General features: G+C 40.6%; 1 protein-coding gene across 3 annotated transcripts in view; it reads right to left on the bottom strand.

The window, feature by feature from the left end:
- PIK3CA (phosphatidylinositol-4,5-bisphosphate 3-kinase catalytic subunit alpha) overlaps positions 1–23,529 on the bottom strand; it is a 102,075-nt gene extending 78,546 nt beyond the window's left edge. For 2 of the 3 annotated variants that reach the window (XR_012785710.1, XM_075556061.1), the window contains exon 1: positions 23,271–23,528. The gene's annotated coding sequence lies outside the window, so the exon portion shown is untranslated. Of the gene's footprint in view, positions 1–23,270 lie in introns of all 3 variants that reach the window. The other variant, XM_075556062.1, reaches the window with a different exon arrangement.
- Positions 23,530–24,496: the final 967 nt, after the last annotated feature.

Here is a 24,496-nt window from a genome sequence, read left to right as displayed (position 1 = left end):
TGAGCCTGTGATGAGGGGCCCAACAAGTAACACTCTGCCACCACACTGTGACACCACAGTACAAGAAAAACTAAAGAGAGGGATAAGAGAAGGATGGCACGAGACTGGTTAAACACACTAACAAAATTAAGAGACAGCAGGAAGTTTCAAAAATGGAATTAGCAAATAATCAAATTTACTTTAACAGTCTTCAAAACCAGTGACTATTACTAGACAAAATTCTTCATGTATCAAACATATCAATTATTTATAAGGTACATATTTTAGCTTAATATCAAGGGTTATTATTATATGTCTTTCATAAAAATCTTTTGACACATGTCTGAAGGCCACTATTTGGAAATCTTTATAAGATATAACACTTTTTCAAATGTTTCAAGTATTTCTAAGTACGGTACCCTAATTTCCATTTTCTTGGTTTCAGTTCCAGAAAAAGTATTGGCAGAAAGAGCAAAAAGCTGACAGCTGTGTATATGGATATTACCCGATGACTGTAATTATCGAAAATGTTTCTTTTAAAAGAACAGTTGCTACTAAATATTTCATCGCTAACATTTGGTTTAAACCAGAGCTGCATGTATTCGATGGCATACTAGATCTGAACTTTGCAGCTGGCCTCTGATTTCCATCAACACTTGAAGACTGAAGTTCACAGCAAAGTTAAACACACAGAAATTTTAGAAATCAAACTTTTAAAAGAGATATTCTGCAAACTCACTTGAATATGGATACATATATAGCTTTTTGCCTTACTTCCTTCAGGAAAAAAAGTTTCCTACATAAATGTCAGCGCAATGTAGTTAAGCAAGTATTTGTGGACCAGCACATTAGGTGCTACACTACAGATCCTGCCAGGGATACAAATTAGCACCACAAAGCAAGATACTGAAGGTTGGATCTGACTGAGGGACAAAGAACCTAATAAGCAGCTCTTATTCTGGAGGAATAGGTACTATTACTTAAAAATCCTAATACACCCAAACTTACTGCCATCGAGTAGATTCCAACTCATTTTCCCACAAGAAAGTAAATCCTCACAGGAATATAAAGCCTCATTTAGCTCCTGTGGAGCGGATGGTGGATTTGAATTGCTGTCCTTTTGGTTAGCAGCCCCACTCGTAATTACTATGCCATCAGGACTGGAAATATAGTCATGTACAAAAGAATGAGAAAGACAAGAAAAAAATCTACCCCAAATTATTATTACCACTTTCTTAGAGTTTCCCCTACCCTATCTTTGGTTTATTTGTTTTATAATAATTGGGTTCATGTAGTATAAAAAACTTTCTATCTTGCTTTTTCATTCAAAAACATTTCCTCAAATAACTGTGCATTCTTTATAAATACTTTTTCTATGACAACATATTTCCATGGGAATAAAGCATGTTTATATGTTGAATACCTGTCCTTGGAAATCTTGGGAGTTGTTATGGTTCTTAGTGACCCCATGTGACCCAGCAGAATTGCCCCATAATTTCCTAGATTGCAATCTTTATAGGAGCAGATGACCAGCGCTGCCAGAGAGGTTCACAGCCCCCACTTTTCAGTTAGAACCCAAGCACTGCACCACTAGGATGACCTTATGGAACACTGAAACTGTTGATACTTTCCAATATCGCGCATAATGCCACATATGGAATTATTAAGTCAAAGGTATGTTCATTTAAAGGCATGGTCAATTTGCTTTCCAAAATAGTTGAAATGATTTAGACGACTAGTAGAAATATGTGAGCATATTCTATTTATGGTACCTTTACCACTACCAGCAACAGCAGTATCAAAAAGACCTCCCGTTAACTTGAAAAGTAAAAATGTATCATGTATCTTTGATTACCTGTCAGGGCAAAAAATATTTCCCGACATGCTTGCATTTTGTCTTTGGTGAGTCTGTATCCTCAAGTCCTCTGCTCATTTATTTACACAGGTCTTGGTGCTTCAAGGTTCTAAGTAAGAGTCTAAACTAATGAATGTTTATTCCCTTATGGAGTACTTGCAGTTCTTTAAAGTTTGGAAAGTATTTCCCCATCCAGATAAATATCTTTAAAAACTGAAATTAGCCAAAAGTATTTATTCTTTGCCATTTTCCTATCCAAATTTCCTGGTATAAATATTGATAGATAGCACGAGTGATTCGAAGGGAGAAACCACCTCCAAAATACTTAACACTTCAATCATTTTTACTGGGCAAACAAGCTTTTCATTTTTCCTCTGACTTTTGATGACCCCTGTATCACACCTAACATTTCTATAGACCAGTGCTTGTCTCTGGGCTCTCTATCCTCTTTCATTGGTTTTACTGCCTGCATGTATGCCGGTATCCAACAATTTTACTGTGATTTTATAGTCTGAGGGGCCTCAGAAAGTAAGAGGGAAAACTTCATTCTGCTTCAATCCCACTTTTATTGAACTTTTTGAAGCGTTCTTGTAGGTCTAGTATTTAGACCAGTGAGCTATAGGACTCACTGTGCTTTTCCAGCTATAAGCTATCTCGCTTGTAGGTAACAAAGAGATAAAAAAGTTAACTGTTGCCTTCTCAAACCCATTAAAAAAAACTGAAATGTGCAAAACCTGTAAATTCATTTGAGAAAAATTGGTATTTGTAATTGATGGACTTCCCACTCAAAAACTTGATATCCTTTATTCTCCCTTTCCTGCTTAAATTTTCTGTTACTATTATAGATGGAGCATTGCTGAAAGGGTGTAGCGCTTAGTTGTTAATTACAGGGTCCGAGGAAGAAAGATATGGCCATGTGCTTCCATAAGGACTGTAATATTGGAAAACTATGGGGCAATTCTACTCTGTCCTATAGCGTTGCTATGAATAAGGGCCAATTCGATGGCAATAGTTTGTTTATGGTAATTCAGCAGCATATTTTTCAGTACTCATCTTTTTAATTCACATCTTATTATATTGGTCAGAAAATCCAGCACAGTTATATAATGTAGCAAAGTGGGTCTTCATGTTTTTCATAATGCTTACTTTCCCAGGATTTCACCTTTATTATTTTAGCTCTCAGTTTGGTAAACTTGTTAAAGAAATTTCTCTCCATCCTTGGTTTAAGAGACAACAGGAAATCATCAATGCCTTTCCACATTTACTGATAAAATCTTCATTACCCTAGTACTTTAATATTAAGCCATCTATGCATTCTTATAATAAATCCGACTTGGCAATCCTGTAAAGGAGTCTGCGGGTATAGTTGTTAAGTGCTTGGCTGAGGACCCAAAAGGTCAGTGGTTCAAATCCACCAGCCACTTCATGGGAAAAGGATGTGGCAATTTGCTTCTGTAAAGAGTAGAGCCAAGGAAATTAATTTCTAAAGGGTCATTCTATTTTGTCCTATTGGGGCACTATGAGTCAGAATCCACTGAGAGCAATGAGTTTTTTTCTGTTTCGGGTGATACGAACTGTTAATGTGCTCAGTTGCAAAATGGAAGGTTGGAAGTTGGAGTCTACCCAAAGAAACCTTGGAAGGTCTGGCAATCTACTTCTGAGAATAAGCCATTACAAATTCCATGGAGCACAATTGTACTCTGACACATGGGGCAGCTAAGATGCAGAGCTGACTTGATGGAAACAGTTTTTCTTTTAATCATGAAAAACTTGATTTGCTGTTGAATTATTTTTACTACCACGTTATTTAGAGTTGTTACTATCTCATTTGAGTCTACATTCTTAAAGTTTGTTTGCATAAATTGAATTCTGGATTATCTGGTTCTGACCTCAAATGACAAGCAACTGTCCCCTTTCAACTGTATTAACCTCTTCCCTGCAATGTATGGCAGTCCATTCTTCTTAAAAAAAAAAATTGATCTGGTAGTCATGACATATGCTGACCATTATGGAGGGAACACTTTCCTCTTTACAAAGATCTAAAGGAAGTAGTACCTCATACAGCAGATCAGACAGGGCAGTCATTAATTGGGTGCTTTTAAGTAGGGGATAAATATTACGTAAGAAAATGAGAGTAACACATAGATTTGCCCTCTTACTTACATTTTCTATCTTCTAACCTTTCTATTTCTGTAGGTGGAGGGGTCTTCAGAAATCTCAATGTATTCATAAAAGAAACTGCCCAGTATAGTTGTTTCTTATAGCAAATACCCAAGTATGTAAATGAACAGATACGACTCACAGGGCAAGGTATTGTGAGACGGTTGTGTTTTCTAATAATCTATTTTTCTACAGTTTTGCCATGAGTTAAATGCAATCCACTTAGGGATTGAAGCAGATTATTCAAAAGTACTTTTAAACTGTCTTAGAACTATTGTACTGAGATTCTCTTTAAACCTTGAACCAAAACTCTCCTGAACAAAACAGCATGTAAGCGTTCACATACACAGACATACACAGAGGTCATCCATTAGATTGGTATTTTACTAAAAATCAACTAACCAACCAAACAGCGAACAAACAAAAAACAACAACAGATGTATGACTCTAAAAGGTAAACATTTAATTCAAAATAGAGTTAAGGATATGAGGGGAACAAGGGAACGTACTCACTCATTGACATCTAGTGAATTGTGACTCAGACGGACCCTATAATGGGTAGAACTCTTCTTTGAGTTTATGAGACTGTAAATCTTTATAGGAGCAGAAAGTTTTCTCTCTCTCTGAGGCTGGTGGGTTTAAATTGCTGACCTTGTGCTTAGCAATCCAACAACACACAATCTACTACACTATCAGGGTCCCTTGCAAGGAAAATAGACTATAGGAAATGGAGCAAGTAGAACACACAGTGAGAGTGTTGACACTATGCAAAATATATTTAATGCCATGATCAATGTGTATGGAAATTGTCAATGGGGAACCATAACATTTCCCTTGACATTTCTCTGAAACCACCAGAGTACTATGTAAATTAGCTTGTACCTTATCATTTTTGCATGAAGACACAATGCATACAGTAAGAACACAGAAAACTTCTATAAGCAATATATCAATTATATGTGGCATTGAAAAATGCATGACTTCAAGAGTGTCTATATGTATCAGAGAGAACAGATTTGCTGTGGCCATCTTTGCTGGTCATCTTAAAGGCAAACATATTTGCTCAGCAAGTCTTGAAACAGCAATTTTTCTTTTGGAACAAATTGCTATTTCTTTGAGCACAAGAGACTTGCCATTAGAGGCTATGTTGTATGTGTATTAGACGTTTGCACACTAAGATCATACTGAGCATAGTGAGATCCCCTTAGCTAGGCAGTGAGATGGGTTCAGGGGAAAGGAAATTCTATCTTTAAGCTCATGGTTTGAAGGTAAACTCAGTAAATGGGACATGATTGCAATCTTCAAATTACTATTTTGCTGTGTTTTGAATTTTGTCTGAGTCCATAGTAGTTGAATTCATGGAAATTAAATGGGATGAGATTTACAGGACAGATTAGATGTGGAACTTCTGTTTCTAATTTGTGAAATGATAAGATTAAATGTGTACTACAGCGTTGTGGGGGGATCAAGAAAAAGCCTACCATATCCCCTTGCTAGTGACAGCAAAGCACACTAGGAAATAGTGAGCACACAATAAACAAAAGCCACTTTCTCCCTCCCCCAGATTCAATCTTAAAGTGCAGTTTGAGGCAGCTCAAAATATACATACTTATGTGTACATTTAGAAAACCCAGGAAACTTGTAGTTGGTTCTTTCTGATACTATTTTAAATTAAATAGTTATGTAAACTTAAATGTTGGGTTAGTCATAGATTCTTGGTCAGTACTAGAATAGTCTACTGCCAGACTATTTTACCATGCACACCATGGCAATGGATAAGCAGACTACCTCTGTGTAGTTCTACATTCTGAAAGAAAGCCTAACAGTAGGGTTAGGGTTAGGATAATATAAAAAGAAAAATAAAACGCCTAACAGAAATGATTCTCTAAATAAAAGTACAAATAAAAATAATTTGATCAATTAAACCAAAATATATAGACACCTTTTGGGACAAACTCTTCAAAATTAACAACACTGTGTAGTTTGAAAAATGTATGTGGATATTATCACTATTAATCCGAATTATAAGCTGTAGACCCTGTGATCATCATTTTTAGAAGAACAAGTTACCTTGTGTGTCTATCAAGTACATCTTAGCCAAAAGTACTAATAGGTAAGGAAACTAACTTATATACAAAGAAACAAAATTTAATTGAAAAAGTCCCATAAACTCTTAATTCCAATCAATTTAAATATGAAGGAATGGTCTCCCTTAAATTAAACACTGATAGTACTGAAAACGGGTAGATAACGCCATATAAAGTTGCCAAATAGCTACATTAATGATTAAAGGCAAAGACTTAAGTATTGAACTGCTTAAACACCTGGTTACTTTCCTAACTGTTACACAAATTACTTATAAAATTCACACTATGTTCAGTGAGAATAAACTATGTTACAAACAGAATGCTAGACAAGAGTTAAATATTGTTTCAATAAAGGCTGCAAAACAGGTAGAATGCACAATGAGTTATTAGCAGTTTCAAAGACAACATGAGAATTCCATGAAGGAGCTCCTAAAAGTCCATGGAAAAGCCACTGACTTTTCTTTTATTCCATTTGCCACAACCTTTTGAAGCCCCTTATGTATAAAAGTGATGGACTAGGGACTAGAGGACAATGCGAAGTAACTACTATCTGTACAACTAGAAGCCCTGGTGGTGCAGTAGCTACGAGTTGGACTGATAACTGCGGGGCTAGCAGTTCAAAACTACTAGTTGCTCCAAGGGTAGACGAGGCATTCTACTTCCGCAAATAATTACAGTTTTGGAAATCCATGAGTTGGAATCAACTCCATGGCAATGAGTTTGTTTGTTTTTATTGTCTTTATTAGGTGAAGAAAGACAGGGAACAGAATAGTTTGTGGCACAAACAAGTACTACTTTACTGGTAGAAATGCTCTTAAAATATCTGTAAAGATATTCTGAGATTCCAGGGGACAGGGGAAATCAATCAGCAGGAGGCTCTGACTAGTTCCAGAAAATGTATATTCATTTACTTCACACTTTCTGTCTGTCCATTATTCCCATATTCCTATTAAACTAAATTTCCATATAATAATTTCTCTGATGACTGGGCACCCAACCAATCAAATTCCAATTCTAAGAGTTAGAATGAAACTTAGAAAGTTGTTATAACACAAAAAGCGAGCAACAATGCAAAGAACTGATAACTACTACAAACTTGTTAGAATCAAATCTCTTTGTTCCCTGTCCAGAGATTAGATCCTTTAGTCCATCAGGAAAAACAGAGTACAGCATTGTTTTTGTTCTCAAGGAGCTCACAGATATTTCTTTGGGCTTTATTTTCCACATTAATTAAGTTACTAATTAATTAATAAATTTTATATTTAAAAGCATTTTATTGGGGGCTCATACAATTCTTATCACAATCCATCCATACATACATACATACATTGTGTCAAGCACATTTGTACATTTGTTGCCAGCATCATTCTCAAAACATTTTTCTACTTGAGCCCTTAATATCGACTTCGTTTCCCCCTCCCTCCCCACTACCTCATGAACCCTCCGTAATTCATAAATTATTATTTGCTCATGTTACACTGTCCGACATCTCCCCTCGCCCACTTCTCTGCTGTCCATCCCCCAGGGAGGAGGCTATATGTAGATTCTTGTAATTGGTTCCCCTTTCCACCCCACATTCCCTCCACCCTCCAGGCATCGCCACTCTCACCACTGGTCCTGAAGGGGTCATCTGTCCTGGATTCCCTTGTTTCCAGTTGCTATCTGTACCAATGTACCTCCTCTGGTCTAGCCAGATTTGTAAGGTAGACTTGGGATCATGATAGTGGGGGTCGGGGGGGGGAAGGAAAGAAAGCATTTAGGAACAAGAGGAAAGTTATATGCTTCATCGTTGCTACCCTGCACCCTGACTGGCTCATCTCCTCTCTACAACCCTTCTGTAAGGAGGTGTCCAGTTGCCTACTGATGGGCTTTGAGTCTCCACTCTGCACTCACCATCATTTACAATGATATGATTTTTTTTGTTCTTTGATGTTGATACCTGATCCCTTCGACAGCTCATGGTTACAAGGGCTGGAGTACTTCTTCTCTTTGGGCTTTATTATGTGCTAAGTGCCGTTCTAAATGCTTTAATGTAGTACTTAATCCTCAGAAACACATTATGATGTAGGTAATAATCTTTATGAGTGAAGAAATCTGCATTAACCATGGACTACTTAACCCAGACAGGTTAATTTGTCCAACATTATATATAAAACTAATAATTTCAAAAATCTAACTCCAGAGCACATGCATTTAACCATGATGGCATCTGAATCTAAGTTAAAAAGATAAAAATGTGACGCTATTGTCAACATATCCTCCAGCTAGGTCTATATATTTCTGAAGTCAGGAATGTCATTTCTCTAATCCTTCCACAAAGACTCTGTGCTCTTTGATTTACACCATGTCAAAGTGGCAGCTGTGGCATCTCGGGGAACTCAAATCATAGTCCTTTGCCATGTTCTTTGAGTTTTAGGGAACAAAAACTCTTTCTCAATGGGAAAGATCAGGGCTGTAGCACAGATAGGGTAAGGTTTCCCAACAACATTCTTGAAGGACAGCCCTTGCTACCCTTGAAGAACGAGTAGGTACGTTGCATAATAGAGACAATTTTCCGCCGGTAATTTTCCTGGTCTTTATCTTAGCACTGCAGTTTTCAATTTTCCAAAAATGTCTTCTAAGCCTCTGTAACCATCCAGTATCCTTCTAGATAATCTATCAAGATTACCCCAAACAGTTGCTATAACCTTCTGAATAGATCTCTCTACCACTATTAACTTATTAACTGGCCCAGTGGATTCCTTCCAAAGTCACTGTTGGATCAAAAAACGTTTTTCTTTTAAGGACACCAAATGAGACTAACACAAGGGTATTACTGAACTTGTCTGCAGCCATCCACTGACTAGAGACATGCGTAAACACGTTTGATTGGAATAAACCTGTGCATATATTCACTGGAGTACTAGCAGCAATACTTTAGGCTTACCTTCATAGAGTTAAGAGAAGGAAGGTAAAACTAAGGGAGGCCAAGAACACTAACCATATTTTCCCCATCACGTCAAGCACATTTGTAGCCATCATTTTCAAAACATTTTCTGTCTACTTGAGCCCTAGATATAAACTCTTCATTTCCTCCCCCATCCCCGCCCCCCACAAATGCTTGATATTTTATAAAGCATTATTTTGTCAAGTCTTACACTGTCTGACATCTCTCTTTAACCACCTTTCTATTATCCGTCCCCCAGAAAGGGAGTTATATGTAGATCCTTGTGATCGGTTCCCCCTTTCTAACCCACCTGACCCTTACCCTCCTGATATCGCTACTCTCATTATTGGTCCTGAGGGGTTTATCTGTCCTGGATTCCCTTGTTTCCAGTTCTTATCTGTACCAGTGTACATCCTCTAGTCTAGCCAGATTTGTAAGGTAAATTGGGATCATGATAGCAGGAAGGGAGGAAGCATTAAAGAACATGGGGAAAGTTGTATGTTCATCATGGCTACTTTGCAACCTGACTGGCTCATCTCCTCCCCACGACCCTTCTGTAAGGAAATGTCCAGTTGTCTACAGATGGGCTTTGGATTCCCATTCTGCACTCCCTCATTCACAATGGTAAGAATTTTTGTTCTTTGATGCCTGCTACCTGATTCCATCGACACCTTGCAATCACACAGGCTGGTGTGCTTCTTCCATGTGGGCTTTGTTGCTTCTCAGCTAGATGCCCACTTGTTTATCTTTGAGCCTTTAAGACCCCAGATGCTATATCTTTTGATAGCCAGGCACCATCAGCTTTCTTCACCACATTTGCTTATGCACCCATTTGTCTTCAGGGATCTTGTTGGAAAGGCGAGCATCATGGAATGTCAATTTAAATTTAATAGAAGAAAGTGTTCTTGCATTGAGGGAGTACTTGAGTAGAGGCCCAATGTCCATCTTATACCTTAATACTAAACCTATACATATATGCACATCAACATATTTCCCCATTATCATACATAAATATATTTACATATGTACATGCCTGTATTTACACCTCTGTAAATGCTTTTGTCTCCTGGCTCCTTTCACTTTTCTCTTGTTCCACTATCATGCTCAGCCTTCATTCGGGTTTCAGTTATTCCTCTCGGTTACATTGCCCTTGATCAAGCCGTACCAGGCCTCCTACACCCTCCTCACCATCGATTTTGGATTACTGGTTGTTCCCTTTTCCCTGGGTTTGTTAACACCCACTTCCTTTCCCCCGCCTCTCCCTCGTCCATGCCCCCTGGAACAGCCAGTCTGGTTGTTTTCTCCTCCAGATTGTTTATCCCACCTATCTTATCTAGATAGACCTGCAGAGATAATAATATGCACAGAAAACAAGACAGGGCAAAACAAAGCAACAGAAGAAAACAAAACAACAACAAAAAAACAATGACAAAAAAAGTCTGTAAATAGTTTAACGTCTGTTTTTTCATTTAGGGGTGTTTTCCAGTTGAATCTGATGGGTGCCATGCCCTGTTCCCAAAGTCTATTTTTGGTATTCCCTTGGGACTTCCTGGCTCTGCTCCCCTTGTTGCTCTGTTGCACACCCTTAGTATTTTGGCTTGGTGTGGTGGGGTCGGATTGGGCACAATTCCAACATTGTGTCTCCAGTGTTGTCCCCTGTAGGGCTATGGGTTAGTGGGGGATGTTGTGTCTTGTAGTGGGGCCGGCCACATGGTCCTCTCTGTGCATTGTCTGCTCTGAGCAGGGATATCGTCCTCAAGGCTTGGTGGGCCAGGATGTGCTCCACTCTCTTCCTCCCCCTTCATTTGCTCCCGTGTGCTCTGATCATACATGTCCCTCTCCATGAGCTGTAGCTTCAGTGCTGTCCTCTGAAGTAAATTCTTCTGGGGGGTGAGGGAGGCTGTCTAGGTAGTTGGGATTGGGGCTGGCCCCTCACACTAACCATATTTTGTGGACTTTCTAAGACTATTTAATCCTGTTGTTAGATTACTAGCCCCAATTTTCTTTGGGGGAAAAAACATTTTTTTAACAATTTATTGGGGCTCATACAATTCTTATCATAGTTCATACATATACATACATCAATTGTATAAAGCACATCTGTACAGTCTTTGCCCTAATCATTTTTTTCTCCTCTTTTCTTTTTTTACATTTTATTAGGGACTCATACAACTCTTATCACAATCCATACATATACATACATCAATTGTATAAAGCACATCCATACATTCCCTGCCCCAATCATTCTCAAAGCATTTGCTCTCCACTTACGCCCCTTGCATCAGGTCCTCTTTTTTTTTTGGAAAAAACATTTTTTAGGAGGAATGTACTAATTTATGTCATCTGTTTACTCAGATACAACCAGTACTTTTAACTGTGCCTTAAAAGCTGTACAATAGATCCATTTTACTGCACATTAGTCGTGTCAGTGAGTATCACATGGCTGTAAAAAGAACTGGGTGATGGCCTGAATTATACATACATAATCAATGGTATTAAAAGTAATTTTGTAGGGGATATTGAGCTTTATGTTAATGGTGGTCAAACAATGTGGATTAGGATATCAATAATGGTTATATAACAAAGAATATAATCCATGGCTCTGAATTATAATACATGTATAATTCACAGACGGGCCACAAGGAAGGAATGATATATTCAGGGTGCAGTATAGTACTGATACAACAGAATGGGAAAATGTTTTGCTTTTTATATTTTTCCATAATTAAAAAATACACTAATAACAATGAGTACAAGGAAGAAGAAATATTCTAAAATTGACTGTGATAATGACTGTGCAACTCCTCTTGACATGAATGAACCATTGAATTGTATGATATGTGGATTAACTGCCAATAAAACTGTTTTAAAAGATAAAAATAAAAGTGATTTGGGGGAAGCTTTAAGCCAACTGGTCATTTCTAGAAAGTGAAGAAAAAAACAACCAGTCAGTTTTGCTAGAAAATGACTAATATGAGGGGCCTTCAAAAAGTTCCTGGTAAAACAGATAATGGAACTGTCCCAGGAACTCTGTACAGCCTCTTAGATTTGAAACTGCTTGTAGCATCAAAAAGAGATAGAAGGTTCTTTTATTTTTATTTTATCATCTGTTGGGAGTTCTTTCAAATACTATAGCAATCTATAATTGAATTAGATCAAGCACAATTGTACGATTACTGCCACTATCATTGTCAAAACATTTTTCTTTTTGACCTTTGATATCAGCCCTCCTTTATCTACTTTCTCCTTCAGCTACCCCTAAGAACCTTTATTGCTATATTATATATCATTATTATTTATTTTATTTTGCTGTATCTTACACCATTCAATGTATCTGTTCACCTACAATTGCTTATTCATTCCCCTTGAATGGGGTTATCCAGCCATCATTGCTATTGGTGGAATCATTGCTCCCATTACTATTTCTGAAGGGTTTATCCATCTTGGATTTCATGTATCAGTACTATACTGCACCCTGGATATATCATTCCTTCTGTGAGGGACTGTCCAATTATTTTACAGGTGGGTTTTGGGTGTCTACTTTGTGTATGTTCATTCCCGTCAATTTGATTGTTTTTAAAAAAAATTTTGACACCTATTCCTGTTGACACCTCATGATCACAGACTGGTGTGCTTCTTCCACATAGGCTTTGTTGCTTCCCTGCTAGACTGTCACTCGTTTAACTACAAGCCTTTAAGACCCTAGATCTTGGTTCTCAACCTATGGGTTGCAACTCCTTTGGGTGTTGACCAACCCTTTCATAGGGGTGGCAGATTCATGACAATAGCAAAATTACCGTTATGAAGTAGCAATGAAAATAATGGTTATGGTTGGGGGGTCACAACATGAGGAACTGTAGTAAAGGGTTGTGGCTTTAGGAAGGTTGTGAACCACTGCGGGCCTAGATGCTTGTGGTAGGTACATAATCTGGTGTCAATTTGAGAGGATTATGAGTGAAGGGGTAGAGTCTGGCCTGTCAATCAAGATATAACTCTTTGTGTGGGCATGACCTTCTCCTGAGAATTCGGGGAATTCTGGTGTTTCCTCTTTGGAGGCGGGAAACAGTCTCTCACTCTGCAAGACATTCCCCCGAGAAGAAGCCACATAGATTTACCCTGATGTAGCCCTGGAAGCTGGAGAAGCCACGTGGAGACCCCAACGCCAGTGGATCCAAAGATTTTCTACCCACTGGCTTGTAATTGTCCTGCATTTGGCATCATTGCATGTGTTTCATGATTCTGAAGAGGACTTTATAGATTGGTATTTGACATATGTGCTTGGACTGGACTGGGCTGGGATATTTTCTCAATATTTAACTATTCTTGCATATAAACCTCTTTCTTATACACATATAAATTTCTATGGATTTGTTTCTCTAGTCTACCTGGACTAACACAATGCAATATCTTTTAATACCTGGGGGTTTTTTAAACCAAATTTTCTTATGAACCCATTTTGTCTTCAGTGGTTGTGTTGGAAATGTGAGTATCATAGAGTACTACATTGATTGAACAAATCATTTTTGTATTGTGGTAAGATTTAAGTAGAGGCCCAAAGTCCATCTAGAAACTGCTTTTAAAAAGCTATGTTTGGCTTTTAAATGTATATATAGTTAGGAAAAAGGAACAAAAATATCATTCATAAATACATTAAGATACTTTAAGATATCAGGATTTCAACATCAAGTAGTAATAGCAGGCAGATTTTAAGAAAATATTTTCATAGGGATACCTTTCAAAATACTAGCACAATGAATATTATAAGTATAAAAATGTTAATTTAAAATGTGATTCTTTACTGTCTCTGCAGTCTGATATAAAATTGGAGTTTACAGTAATATCTAATTTGCACTTTTTCTCCTACAATCTTTCCCATTAATGCTGCTTTATATCTGATGATGTGTCCATAAATCTCTATCTTAGAATGACAGTTGATTTAGGAGGAAAAAAACAACTCCACGCCACTTTTAACATGCTAAAATGCTAATCTCCTAAGTTAAAAGACACAATTCATTCACTTTTAGGCAGTTGTTTCAAACGCAATAGAACTTACAGGTCTACACTTGTACTATGTCCATCAGAAAAAACACTTGGAAAAACATGTTCTCTCCAAGAAAAGCCACAGAAATTTGCTTAGCTTGTTGAAAAATGAGTACAGACACAAAATAACGCTGAATAATGCTCATTACCTGGGCAGCTTGTTGGCTAAAAATATTTAAGAGCTGATGGTGAGTAAATTAAATTAACATTAATAGGAACAACAAATCAACAAGATACAGTATCACGGCTTTCTGATATATTTGTCTGTACAATTGAGGGCAGACTTTTAAAAAAGATGTATATTGTGCTGGAATTATGCTTCTAAGATTAGGCCATATTCCCTGGGAACCATCTACTGGGATGGGTTACCAAGAGAAATTATGGAACAAACTTTCCTAGAAGTTCTTAAGTCAGGATGGTGACCAGTGTCTGCTGGCCTTCATTCTTATGGCAACGGGTTTACAATGGATGGGCTACTCTGAGTGCCTGGCAGTCACTGAACTGCTCTCAGTGCCTGTACCCAAAAAGGCCACGGCTGGAGTATGGATGACTCTCAGTATGTTCACTATAATTTCAGACGGAAAGGAAAAATCACTTCATTCCATTCTTTTCCAAAGTCAGCTTTTTTTATGCCACAGAATGTCTCATAAGCATGCGTACATTTTTAAAGAGGCAGATGAATTAACTTTCATTCTGAAACCTTTGGCAGTAGACTAAAAATTGGGAAAGAAAGACAACAAACTGCACCTTCTCTAGGGAATGTCTTCCTTACTCTTCGCTAAAATCAGGAAGACTTTTAAATGCCGGACAGCTCACAGAAATTTGAAATTGTAAGGACCCTTAATTTTTTTCAGGAGAACATACCATCTCTGAGAGATGAACTACTTGATGGAAAACCAAATTTCTCGATTCCCAAAGCAAATGTTCTCTTCACTAAGGCACATACCTCTGCTAAATCTATTAACCTTTGTTTAGAATATCTCTAAACTTTAAAAGAAATATGCAACAAATTAAACGTAAGAGAAAAATGTTACTCACATACCTCAGATCTAACTCGGCTAATAAGGCTGGCAAATAGCAATTCACAGAGCGCAGATACAAGAAAGGACACAAACGGCCTCCTGCAACTCAAAAACCTATGTTTAAAATTCACAGAATTGCCTACACTTACGCAGTACTTTAAATTTAGAAAACGTATCTCTCCATTGAGGTTTATTGATTCCTCGATTCCTGATAGTACAGTGGGTTATGTTGGGCTATTAACCATGAGGTCAGCAGTTCAAACTACCAGTCATCCCTTGGGAGAAAGAAGAGGTGGTCTGTGCCTGTTAAGAGCCACGGCCTTGGGAACCTGAGAGAATAGTTCTACAATGCCCTATGGGGTCACTCGGAGTTGGAAATGACTCGGTGGCAATGCAGGTTTAGCTTGGTTTTCGTGACTTAGGTAAGAGCTATGATCAGAACAGAAAGAGCCCATCATTCTGCTGTAGTATTAAAAATGTTACAACACTGATTTCCTTGGCTTCCATTACACAAAATACTTAAAATCTGGAGTATACCTGGTAAGTACGGTCTGTAATTATTCTTGCTGAATTTATTTTATCTCACATTTATTTCAAATGGCAGTGCTGGCCCTGATACAAAGAGGGCGCTGCAAAAAATGCAATCACACACCAAAGATACTAAATCATACTCTCTTACAAGTACAATTTGGATACATTTTCAAACTCCTAAAAAATATAAAGGAAAAAAGCACTTGTCAGACCAAATATTAAAACATGAGGAGCTCTCATGCCACTATGGGGACTGATACCCATAGGTTGGTGGTTTAAATCCACCGGCTGCTCTGTGAGAGAATGCTGATACTGCTACTGTAGAGATTGACAGCCCTCCATGAGTCAGAATCTACTTGATGGCAGTGAGTTTTGGTTTTGCTTTATATTCTTGTATTAAACATATATGCAAGATAATAATTTGTATCTATTTTTTTCTAAAGCCGTTTTTATGCAATTTGGCCTCATATGAATTATCTCATCAAATTATACGAGTTACTTAGGAAAAAACACCAAACCAAACCAAGTGCTATTGAGTACATTCTGACTCAAGAGTGACCTATATAGGGTTTCAGAAACTGTAATTCTTTGGGGAGCCGACAGTCTCATCATTCTTGTCCAGGACGAACGGTGGCTTTGAACTCCACACTTGGTTAGCAAGCAGTCCAGTGCTTATCCCTTCTGCATCCTTGACTCTACATTAACAGAGTAGCAGTTAGGATTGGAAATTAGTTCGTTCAGAACGAGAATTCACTTCAAGAAATGTTAAACTTGAAACAAAAGACACCTAGCTCTAAGTCATCATTTTTATTTCAAACATACAGGGGTTTTTGTTGTTGTCGTTGTTAAATTGGAGGAGTTGCTGTTAATTTCCTGAACTGCACAGAGGAGAAGAGAACGAATACCTAAACATTCCTTAATCAGCAGATTCACACAAAAGATTGTGAATAAGGTAAATAGCAAATATCAATGATTTGAGAAAGCTCAAATTACAAAAGTTACCTGACGCTGAATCAGTGGCATCTTCAGGACTGGTGTCACCCAGTGGGGTCAGTAACTTATGTTGACACCCAAACAGGGAGAGGACACAAACTCCCCACCTACATGGGTGGAGGGTGGCCCCACCCTAACCTGCCCCAACACAGGGTAAGGTGACATACAGCATTCCAGCCCCCCACCTCCCAGCTTCTCCCCTCTCCCACTGGCCAAGGTGAAGCCACTCCTTTCTCACCAATAGATATCACACATTGGGTGGCCAGTGAAACCAAGTCTAATGGGGCTCTGCCTTAGTGGCCTCATCCTCTGTGATGCTAGCTTGCATTCCCACTGCTGGGGACCCTGTGACCTTTGCAAGTCACCCCCTCTGACAGTTTTGGGAGTTCATTTTGCATCCTTCTACCCCCTAAACAATCTTTAAATGACGGAAATCTCTAGCCTTCAAATTGGATGCTCAGGCTTCCCTGTGTACTTGTGCCAAGTTTCTCTTTCACCTCGGAGCCTTTCTGTGAAGGAGCCCTGGTGTCTGAGGGGCAAGGTCCAACGGTCTGAGCCCACCACTGCTCTGCGGGAGAAAGCTGAGGATTCCCGTTCCCATAAAATCTTACCTTTTCAGAAGCCCACAGGAGCCGTTCTATTCTGTCCACAGGGTTACTAGGAGTCGAATCTACTCGATGGCAACAGGTTTCTTTCGGTAACACTTAGGTTTATCGTATCCATGGGTTTTAATTTTTTACTATATGTGCTTTCCAAAAAGGGTCACCTACTTATATAGAATTCACTTTCCATATAAACTTTGGGAGAAACACACGTAAATCAAGCTGATTTATACCAAAATAAGACTGGTCATCAAAATACGTCGGCAGAACAACAGTATCCCCTTATGTGTGGTTACTTTTGATATTATCAACTTAATAAGACTAAGATAACTGTGTTGGTGCTAACTCATTTTGACCCTACAAGGCACTGGAGAACTGTTCCTTAGAGTTTCCAAACAATATTTATAGGAGCATGTGGCCTCATTTTCCTCTTACAAAGCAGCTGGTGGGTTTGACCCACCACCCTTGCAATCAGTTCAGTGTTTATTCCACAGCACCATAAGACCCAGACATCAATGTGTCTGCTAATTTGACATTGAAAATATTTGTTATGCCTATCTTCTGAAATTTTTACTGACCAGAAATATATCATATAGCACTTGGAAATTACCATGTAGTTACTCCTGAATTTCATGGCTTGATGAACAGTTTTCTTAGTAATCCTTGGTTTGTTCCCCATACCCCAAAATGGTCCAGTTTGATGTTACTACATTTTATTTATTTAAAAAAAATAATTTTATTGAGGGCTCATACAACTCTTATCACAACACATCCATCCATCCATTGTGTCAAGCACATTTGTTGCCATCATCACTTTCAAAACATTTTCTTTCTACTTGAGCCCTTGGTATTAGCTACTCATTTCCCTCCTTGTTTCCCCACCCTCCTTCCTTCATGAACCCTTGATCATTTATAAATTATTATTTTTTCATGTTTTACACTGACCGATGTCTCCCTTCACCCACTTTTCTGTCATCCATCCTCCTGGGGGAGGGTTATACTGCATTTTAAAACATAGTGCAAGGTCATCATTTAAAACTGTTCACTCCCCTACCATCCGTATACATAGTAATAGCTTGGCACTCAGCTGTCATAGTCCAGACTTCTGGAAATAATCATTTCCAAAGCAGTTTGAGCAATACTTGGGTGTTTAACATTGGATTGGAGTTCTAAGAAAATGAAACCAAATAAGAACCCCAATAAAGTGATCTTTTAGTAGAAAACAAACAAACAAAACAACCCTGCAAGGTTGACGGTTCAAACCCACAAGATGCTCTGAGGGAGAAAGATGAGGCTATCTGCTCCCCAAATGAAGCCCTATAAAGCATAGGTATGCGTTGTAATCGACTCAATGGCCATGGGTATTTATATTAAAAGTGTTTGTCAGACATTTAAAAAAAAAGTCCCAGTGGTTTTTGGTACTCAGTAACACCTGGAAGTCCCTGGTGTTGCAGTGGGTTACGTGTTAGGTTGCTAACTGCAAAGTCGGTGGTTTGAAAACACCAGTACCTCCATGGGAGAAAGATGAGGCTTTGTACTTCTATAAAGAATCAGTCTGGAAAGCCCACCAGGGCAGTTCCACTCTGTCCCACAGAATCACTATGAGTCAGAATCGACTCCATAGCAGTGAGGGAGTCACGCCAGGGGAGCAGTCACCAGGGTAGAAAACAGAACCTGCAAACACTTTGTTATTGAGGCGGAGACCACTCGTGAGGTCCACTGCCCTCTACAGATAAAGGAAGGGACATTTATTACACACCTGACTCAGGAGAGGAACTGTCTTGGACACACAGTGCCTCATTTAACCCAGCGACAACTGTCCAAAGTCATCCTGACAGTAAGTATAATAGCCTAGTTTTGAAGCAAGGAGTGTCATATTTCAAAGCCATTGTTTCTATTACTCACAGGCTCTTCAGGCTAGACTACTTGGTTAAATGCAGAACATCCAGTAGAATTCCTATGTTCCAGATGAGGAAGTTGATAGAGATTTGAGATGGAGACTTGTCCAAGGACACAAGAGGACTGATAAAAGTGGGCTTTGAATTCAAAACTCCTGTCTTCCACTGCAGTGCTGCAGTTATTGTCTTCACTTCTCCCTTTGTGTATGCGCATGCTTTGGAGTGGGGCGCCACTATTGACATAATCTATATAATCCCAACTGCTTCTAAATAAAATTCACATGCCTGGCATTTTCAAGGATCAAAAATATTTACTTTCACAAAAATAAAGAAATGTGCTTATGGAATATCCCACATTGTAAAGGACTCTGTCTCTGCGACCCAAATATGTACCGGACCCTCAGTACTGCGAACAGTTTGTGTTTGACTGCTACCATCTGGGCTGGGCGCTCAAATGTACCCATTACCGCCATGGAAGAAAGGCCTGGATATCTGCTTCTGTAAACTCACAGCCAAGAAACAACTGTGGGGCAGTTTTACTATGTAACAGAGTCGCTGTATGTTGGAATAGACTGGAAGGCAATGCTGTGTTTGTTTTTAAATTATGCCGAGTTGAAATCCGTGGGTGGTGTAAATGGTTAATGGACTCAGCTGCTAATCAAAAGGTATAGGTTCAAGTCCATCTGCAGGTGCCTGGAAGAGAGGCCTGGCCATCAGCTTCCAAAAAAGGAGCCACTGAAAACCCTTTTGGAGTACAGTTCCACTCTGACACACAAGGTCTGATCACTAAGGGTCAGACCTGACTTGACAGCAACTAGTCCTGGTACTGTGCTTGACACTGAATGCAGTGGCATATAATTCAGAAGGAGGCACCATCTTCACGAAATTTCCATCCTGATAGATGATACAGATAAATAAGTAGACAAGTGATCACAATATGGCGAGGATAAAGCTGTGACAGTAGAAGTACAAGGTGCCAAAAGAACAAGCAGCAGCAACTAAATTAATCTAGACTTTTCAAAGAAGTCACCTGAAAAATGAGAAGTCAGCTAAAGGGTACAGAGTGGACAAATGATCACCAGGAAACAGGATCTGCAGAGTCCATACAAGACCATGTAAATGCCAGGATGGATGCTGGAGGAGGAAGGAGAAATGAACCTAGAGAGACAAGGCATGGGCCAAATCACACAGTTCAATTAAAAGGCAGGACTTATAATTTGGTTTATTAGAATTACTTGGCAAATTTTCAAACAAAAGAATTATCTGGGGCCCCATCTCAGATCAATTAAGTTGGAATCTCTGGAGATGGCACTGATATTTTTGCAAGCTCTCTAGATGATTCAGGACTTAAAAACCACATTTAAGCAATATAAGAAATTAAATGTACACATTCATTATGGGAAAGGGTAATCATAAGTAATTAAACCTCTCTGGGCCTCAGTGTCTTTATCTGTTCAATAAGCTTACACAAATAAGATTAGAGGCAGCATAGTATGGTGAAAAGAGTCAGAAAACCTTGGTGTTGTCAATGAGTCTGTCACCTGCCACCTGTGTGACATGAGATTAGAATGCCATTTCTCAGGAACAGTAATATTGTCCTGTCTACAGGGTTAATATGGACCCCAAGACAAATGCTTTAAAAACCATCAAAAACACTTCCAAACAGACTAGTAAATGGGCTAATGGGTTATAAACTATGACATTCCAAAACTTCTAGGCTTCTAAAGTTGTACAATTTTAGGATCACAAATATACTCCCTGGAGATGAATACTTTTATGTTTAAGAAGCACATCTCTTTTAAAGAATTCCTCCTCCTTGGAACTCAAAACATAAAAATAACAGATCTGTTTAAGCTGTTCTAGTTGCCAAAGAGTCCAAATGGGATTATATTAGCTCTTTTCAAATACACAGGTCAACAGGGAAAATGCCCTTTAAAAGATAATCATTGTTTGAAGATCTTTATTCAGGAAAGGGCATTAACAAGAAATAAGCCACACCTAAAGTAAACGGTTTATAAGAAAAAATGATATATTATTATGTAAGTATTTTATTTACAAGTTTAGCTCTTTTTTCCCCTACTTGTAAGGGATGGAGAGGACCTTATCCTGACAGGAAGGAAGCTTTGCCTCTAGGACGGTTCCATTCACAGAACCAGGCATCTTCCCACTCTTTAGGGCTCCTTGGACTTAGACCTAGTCCATGAGAATGTTCACTTCAATGCAGCTTCCCCCCAGTTTCATTATAGTATTTGTGTTTAGTGACATCTATAATGCTATGCACAATATACTTAAAAATTTTTAGCTATGTAAGCACACTTCTGTATGCATATGCGCCTTTTTTTTAATCCTTTGACTAGAACCAATATGAATGCCTTGCAAACTTTATAAATCAATGAAAATAAATTATTGAAGTAGGGTTCATTTATTTTCCATGCCATTATTATAATGAATGTTTCTTTCAATCACCTATTATATAATTGTAAAGGAAAGCACTCTACTTTGCAATGATGAGAAAAGTCCAGGGAAATAACTTCTACTCAAGGAAGTTCGGGGCGGAATTTTGGTCTTTTAACCCAAAACATGAGATGAAAACACTTAAAACACACCAACAAAACGATTGACCCTCTTCAGATAATTTTGGCTGATGACAGTCACAACAGATAATCTGATCATGAAAAATTTCCAGAGCATGTAATGTGTAGGGAGGGGCTGCTGATTTCAATTAGAATACGATTCTTTAAAAAAAAAAATCTCAAAACTTGAATAGGTGGGCGTACCAGTATATTCTTAGACTGCAATTGTATCAGGGGCTCATTAATAAAACAAAGTGTTCTGATTTATCCGAATTAAATTAATGACTTATTTCAACTCAAGCAATTTCCAGGGCTTTTACTTATTAACACCCGCACCAGTACATAAACACATGTCGTATGGTGCAGTGTAGGCAAACAGTCCGAGAACCTAATTTCTAAGCAGGAAAACATGCGACTAACTTTGCCCGCAATGGTTCAGCAGTGGCAGTAGAAATCAGTCGGCTCAAGGTACGTGGAACGCCCAAATGCTCTGTGGGGATCTCCGGACCCCACCAACTACGGTTCAACACATCGCCCTGCAAACCCCTCTTCTGTATTTGCACAAAGGCGCAGTGCTGGAATGAAGAAGCTTCACTGGGACGAAATCACAACTCCACTTCGCCAAATGCGCAGGCTGTTTTCCACAAAGCCCCCTCTGGTTGCGCTCGCCGAGCCCTTGATACATGTAAACAGCGCCTCGATCATTGCCATATAAGAAAACGGCGCTTTCGCTTTCAAAGTCGGCGAACGGGGTTAGTGAAGCCACCATGATCACTGGTCTTCGGCACCCTAAAGCAAATCCCTGCCAGCCGCGCGGTCAAAACAGCAAAGCTGAACGTCTGGCGTTGACACGGCCCAATCTTGGGGCACGTTCCCTACCTTTCCAAGTCACTGAGTAGCTAGGAGACACGCATCACATAATAGACTCACTAAAGACACCGCTCACGCCGGACCGCGTCTCGGGTCTATGAATGAAAGACCCGACACGTTTGATTGTCTCGGCGAAGAGGAAAAAACAACCTCCAGAGGAAGGGTGGGAGGGGAGCGGGGTGGGGAGCGGCTTTCCTTCCCTGCTACCCCTGCCGGGCGATTTAAACCCCGTCTCGGGCCAGCGCAGGGCCGCGGAGCTGGCGGGGCCCAAGCCTGCGGGCGTGACAGCCCCGCTCCCAGAACTCGCGGCGCCGCCACCGGCTTCCAGCGCCCGAGGTGCTCGCCGCGCCCGCTCGGGTGGGCGTGCGGGTGGGTGCGGGCCACCAGGTTGTCGCTCCGGGGCAGGGGCCCAGGGAGCACTTGCTCAGCCCCATCCCCAAAACACCGAGGGAGGAAGGAAATGGGGAGCGCGGCGCGGCGCGGCGGCAGTCCGGCGGAGAAAGCAGAGGGCGAGGCGAACCTCCGGCTCCGCAGCCCGGAGAGGTCAGCGGCCGGCAGCCCAGCGAGAGGCGAGCGCGGTCCAGTCGAGCGCGGGCGGACGCCCGGCAGCCCCCGCCCCAAACGGCTGGCGCGCCCGGGCGTCCCCGGCACCTACCCCATCCCCGTCCCCGTCCCCATCCCCATCCCCGCCGCGCCCGCCCCGACCCGACCCGACCCTGCCGCGCGGTACTCACGCTCGCGGCTCCTCAGGCTCCGCGGCTCGAACCGCATCGGGTCCCAGCCCCGCGGGCGGCGGCGGCGCTGAGGGAGAGGAGAGCGGGCGGCCCGGCCCCCGCCTCCCGGCCCCTCTCCCCCGCCGCTCCGGAGCTGCCCGGCCGGGCCCGAGCCCTGCCTGGCCGGCGGCCCCAGTCCTAGCGGCCGCGGCGGCTGCAGCCCAAGACCTCAGCGGCCGCGGCGGCGGCACCGGAACTGCTGCTTTCCCCTGCTTACTCCCTCTCCTCGCCGGCCCCCGCCACACGCCCCCGCCCCGTCTCTTTCTCGGTCGCCCCTGTTTTTTTTTTCCTTTTGTTTCCAGAATAAACTTTATTGGTCTCTTTTTCCGCTCACATCGTGTAAACAAACAACGAACTCTTCCCCACCCCCTCGGCTCCCCCCCGCCCCCTCCCGTTGGCAGAAGAGGGTAGGAGCTGAAGAGGGGCGGAGCTTCGTATTGCCCCGGAAGCAGATGTGCGGAGCGGAAGTGAATTTTCAGAGCCGAAGGGGGAGAGTGGGCAAGCTAGGCAACAGAGTGCCAGTGCGCTTGCGCTTTGTTTTTCCGCCCGAAGTTGGGTGGTGTAGCATCGTTTCTGAAGGCTCGGGTCAATGCTGTAGTGAGGATGTTGCGTTTCATTTTAGGACGACGTGTGTGCCATATATTTGCTGATACGAACAGCAGGCGGGCCAGGGTAGAGATCTACGAAAGCATATTCGGAGCAAGTTCATTCACTGATGCCCTTAGATTCAGAAACGATCATCTTTGAAGCCCTACGGACCCGGACGCAGCGGTCGGTGGCTAATCAGAAGTGGTGATGAATTTTAAAATGAAAGTCCTTTGCAAAGCGTTTCTGCGCGACCTTCTGCCAACATTTGTGTAAGGTGTAGCGGGTGACGAAGGCAGAGTCCACTGTCATAGTCTTTGGCAGTCCTTTGACCTACTGTGTGGAGGGAGTCTTGTTGATAGAACTTTTGGGAATCAGCTTGCAGGATTTCAAAACTGACTATTCAGACGAGCCTTTTGTTGGTTTTATTTTCCGAGAAGGATTCCCCGAGACAACAGAAAAGCCACCTTAGCTATACATTACATTCAAGGTTCTGGTTTGTTTTTGTTTGTTTGTTCTCGTTTTTGTCACAGAAGTCTCTTTTTGCTTTACAATAGTAGTGGGATCTGCTGTCATTTGACGCTACCACCGAAAAGGATCCG

Source organism: Tenrec ecaudatus, chromosome 8, assembly GCF_050624435.1.
Source record: "Tenrec ecaudatus isolate mTenEca1 chromosome 8, mTenEca1.hap1, whole genome shotgun sequence".
In the NCBI taxonomy this organism is placed as follows: Eukaryota; Metazoa; Chordata; class Mammalia; order Afrosoricida; family Tenrecidae; genus Tenrec; species Tenrec ecaudatus.
This window is presented reverse-complemented; position numbering and strand designations above follow the sequence as displayed.